The sequence below is a fragment of the Pteropus vampyrus genome, unplaced genomic scaffold, assembly GCF_000151845.1.
Source record: "Pteropus vampyrus isolate Shadow unplaced genomic scaffold, Pvam_2.0 Scaffold94, whole genome shotgun sequence".
NCBI lineage: Eukaryota > Metazoa > Chordata > Mammalia > Chiroptera > Pteropodidae > Pteropus > Pteropus vampyrus.
The window spans coordinates 2,363,794-2,368,826 of record NW_011888875.1 but is presented as its reverse complement, the minus strand read 5'-3'; positions in this window follow the sequence as shown (position 1 = coordinate 2,368,826).

Sequence of the window (5,033 nt, the reverse complement as noted above, 5' to 3'; positions counted from 1 at the left end):
TGACTTTCCATCGTTTGCACTTCAGTCTCTTCATTAGAAGTATGTCTGTGAGTTCAGACCTCCCTCAAGGGGAGGAGCTTATGTAAAGTGGTAATTCCCAGCAGTCCAGGACCACCGGGGCCATCTGGGGTCCTCCCCACCACATGCTCCTACTGCTTCCCCTCCCTTTGCTCTCTTCTCTCCACTTTCTTCTCTTCCTTCCCCATCAGGAATTCAGAAATCAGCTCACTGACCCACACCTAAGGCTGAGTGAGAGAATATGGAAATTCGGCTGTTTTATTAGGGTCACACTCTCTAAAGCACCTGGGATTTTTATTCTGACATCTCAGCTTTTCCCTGCATCCTTGCTGACAGGAGAGCATACAGCAGACCCTCACAGAGCCTCTCTATTAGCTAGTTTTTAACACAGTGCTTCCTGTGTGTGCCTGCTCTAAAATTGCAATGCTGATAGGACAGAGAGACATAAATAGAGCTAAAAAGAGTTAATGAGTTAAGCAACTCCTTTCAGCTTCTCAACCGAAGACGTTTTCACTGTTGTTACAGACCATTAAAAATAATTACCTGCTTTAATACGCGTCTCAGAAAAGAAGGGACATTTTTGTACTGCCTAATTGTGTGCTTTAGCATCCAATTTCTTATTCGAGTCATCCCTTCACAGTGGAACTCTGAGAATCTCCCATGTCACTAAAATTTATATTAAGTTAGTACACGTCCAATTTTTTGACCAGCTGTCTCCTCTTGGGTCCTCAGGGGGTCGTTCCTGCCTCACTGCCCCAAGCACTGGTGGACTGAAGTAGAGACACTGATATGGCCAATAGCAATTTACATTATTGGCACCATAACAGCTAATTTATCTTCATGTTCTAGCGACTATCATGCTAGCCACCCTTATCCTGTCTGGTTGTGGCTGGTGTTGGCATCTGGTAAGCACACATAATTTTTTTTTTTTTTTAAGAATTTGCAATGAAAAACTGACTATTGAAGCTAAAATCTAGTAAGTTTTTGAAGGTAAAATCTGGTGATTAGCCTTTAGGAAGCCAACAAAGCAGAGTAATACATGTTAGCACATATTCAAAGATATTTTGAAAACATGCTGGTGATATATTTCTAAATTTCCTACTAAATAATTGCTGTTTATGACACAAAAAGTCTCTTGCTAAATGTACGCATCGTTGAATAAGTGATATGTTCACTCTAATTAATATTTTATCAGATAAATTTGTGAAATAAGGAAATTCCTTAACTACTGAAGCATTTTAGATGATGTATGGCATGAAAGTTATGCATCTAAATCTATTTTAGAGAAGGCAAAAATTGCAATGAGAATTATTCTCCTCTATTAATCCCGACCAGATATTTTCCAGTGTTGAGCTTGCCACTCTAATATTTTCGGCCCTTTATTAATGAGTAGAAATTGAGGGAAATAAGGGAAGGCAAGAAAAATAACATGGAGCAGAAAAGGTGACAGGGGAATACAAGAGTCCAGTGTCAAAGAGCAGAATGAAAGTGTTGCAGAGTCATCAAAACCCTCCGGGGACGGGGGAAAAAGGACTATGGCTAAAACCCAGAGAGTTGCACTTCGCTTTATTTCTTCCTCAATTTCCAGTGCAGAATCATTGCACTCAGATGTTTATTGGGAATGTTGAAAGCGTGATTACCATTGGTTTGCTTTCATCTTGTGAATGTTATGTAATAGATGGCCTTGTCCTCTTCCCATTGGTTGCTGTAAAGCTCAGAACTAAATATTCAGCCCACCTTTCATAAATGCATGTATTGTGTATGGTATGCATTTTATTCTAAGTTTTCCTCTAGATTTGGCTGATTTTTTATCTCTGTTTTCATTTGGGGGCTGTATTTAAGGACTTTATTATTTTGAGCAGTTTTAGATTCAAAACTGAGGAGAAGTTATAAACATTTCCCATCACCTCCTGCCCCCACACATGAATATCCTACATGTCTGTCAACATTTGTTATAAATGATGAACCTACAATGACACATCGTAATTGTCCAAAGTCCATAGTTTACATTAAGGTTCATTCTTGCTGATGTTTGTCTATGGGTTTGGACATGTATTATGACATGTATCCATCACTATGATATCATAGGGAGTATTTTCACTGCCCTAAAATTCCTGTGTTCCACCTATCATCTCTTTCTTTATCCCCAATCCTTGGTGACTACTGATGCTTTTACTGTCTCCAGAGTTTTGCCTTTTTTCACAAAGTTATGTAGTTGCAATCATATCGTATGTAGCCATTTCAGATGAACTTCTTGCAGTTAGCAATCTGCATTTAAATTTTCTCCACGACTCTTCAAGGCTTGGTAGAACTATTTTTTAAAAAATCATTGAATAATATTCCATTATCTGGATGGACCACAGTTCATTTATCCATTCACCTACTGAAGGACATCTTGGTTGCATCCAAGTTCTGGCAACTGTGAATAAAGCTTCCATAAACATTTATGTGCAGGATTTTGGGTGGACATAAGTTTTCCACTCCTTTGAGTAAATATCAAAGAGCATGATTTCTGGATTGCATGGTAAGAATATGTTTAATTTAATGAGAAACTATAAAACTGTCTTATAAAAGTGGCTGGATGATTTCTCATTCCTGCTGGCACTGAATGAGTTCTTGTTGCTCCACATCCTTGTCAGCATTTGGTGGTGTCAGTGTTCTGGATTTTGGCCATTCTAATACAAATGTGACGATATCTCATATTATATTGCATTTTCCTGATGACATACAATATAAAGCATCTTTCCGTATGCTTATTTGCTATCGGTATATCTTCTTTGGTGAGCTGTCTGTTAAGGTCCTTGGCCCTTTTTTTTTTTTATTGTTGAGTTTTAAGAGCTCCCTGCATATTTTGAATAACAGTCTTGTATCAGATGTGTCTTTTGCAAATATGTTCTCCATTTGTGGCTCATCGTCTCATTCTTTTGACATTGTCTTTTGCAGGGTGGAAGTTTTTCATTCTAATTAAATTTAAATTTTCAACTATTTTTTCATGGATTGCGCCTTTGTTGTTGTATCTAAAAAGTTGTTGCCATATCCAAGGTCATCTAGGCTTTGTCCTGTGTTATCTTCCAGGAGTTTTATAGTTTTTGTTTTATTTTTAGGTCTATGGTCCATTTTTGTGAAAAGCGTAAGGTCTGTGTCTAGCTTCATCTTTTTGTATGTGGATGTCCAGTCGTTCCAGCACTATTTGCTGAAAGAGTATTTTTGCTCCATTGTATTGTCTTTGGTCCTCTGTCAAAGGTCAGTTGACTGTTTATGTGGGTCTATTTCTGGGCTCTCTATTCTGTTCCACTGATCTGTTTGTCTATTATTTCCCACTATGCATTGTTTTGTTTACCGTAGTTTTATAAGACTTGATGTTGGGTAGCACCAGTCCTCCAACTTTATTCTTCTCCATCAATATCGTATCGACTATTTTGGATCGTTTGCCTCACCATATTATGCATATTTGGGGGAGGGGGGTCTACATCTCTCTTTTTAAAAATTTTAAAATATATTTTTCGTAAATTTTATTATTGGTTTCAACTATACAGCACGTTGGTTAGACATTTATATAGTTTATGAAATGATCCCCCTGATTACTCTATCTTCCCTCTGACTCTACACGTAGCCATTACATTACTGCTGACTGCATTCCTATGCCATGCTCCCCATTCCCGTGACCATCTATCTACTATAAATTTGTGCTTCTTTAACCTTTCACTGCTTTCTCCCAGCCTCCAAGCCCCTCCCCTCTGTCTATCTATTTTTAATTTTTAATAAGATGGAAAAATGAAATAGGTGAATACATAACCGCTCTTCCATGAATGGCTTTTCTTGTCATACACATCTCAGAAAATTCTTTTCTGTCTCTCTGTCACTAAAACTGAACCCATTCAAATACCCTCTTTTGCATTGCCACAAAGTACTTACCATAACATGAAATTATCTTGTTTTCTTATTTTTACATAGGTTTTCTTTCCCAACTAGAATGTGTTTCACAAGGACTTTCTCAGCTCATTCACCACTAAATCCACACTAACTGAAACAGTGCCTGTTAACATAACTGGTGTGAAGGGAAACACATCTATATACAGGTTTAGCTGTCTATGGGGCTTTTCTCCTTCCCCTTATCTGATGCCCAATAAAAAGTCAGCTGACCTAGACCAAGACATTTTACAGAGAGACAGCAGGACTTTGAGTGATGATGACCCAGTTCCTGGGACTCTCAGCTGCAGGACGTAGCCCTTGGGGTACATCCTCCTCAGCCCCGGTCTAGGGTCTGGAGGCTCTTTGTTCTGTTTGTTGTTACTAAGAGAAATCGGTTGTCCCCTGCCCCTCTGTTATAGGCTGAATTGTGTCCCCTCCAGAATTTCTAACCCCTAGTACCTCAGAATGTAACTGTATTTGGAGACAGTCTTTAAAGAGGAGGTTAAGTTACAAGCAGGTCATTAAGGTGGGTCTTAATCCAATGAGACTGATGTCATTTAAGAAGAGATTAGGACACTGACATGCATAATGGGAAGCTATGTGAGGACACAGAGGGGAAGAGGACCATCTATAAGCCAATGAGAGAGGCCTCAGAAGAAAGCAACCCTGCTGACACCTTGATCTCAGACTACAGGTCTCCAGCATCGTGAGAAAATCAATTTCTGTTGTGAAGGCCACCTGGTTAAGTCACAGTCTGTGATGCCTGGTTATTATGGCAGCCCCAGCAAAAAAAAATACACCTCTCAGACCAACGCACAACTATGGAGTTCAGGTTGGGGGTGATGTGCTCCACCTGAGAGAGCTCTTTGTTGTGTGTTCAGGTTGCTGGCAAGGACATGGCCCTAGAGAACAACTATAAGAATTCCTATACTTTCTTCTCCCCTTGTAAGTTACCATAACTAATAAACTTTGTTGTGGTCATCATCATGTGTTTTGGGGGCATAGAAAATCTTGTAGTAAGAGAGATGCTCAATAAACCTTAATTAGCTGGATAAATAAACACATAAAAAAGATAGTGCATAAAACTGGAAATTGGATGAGGA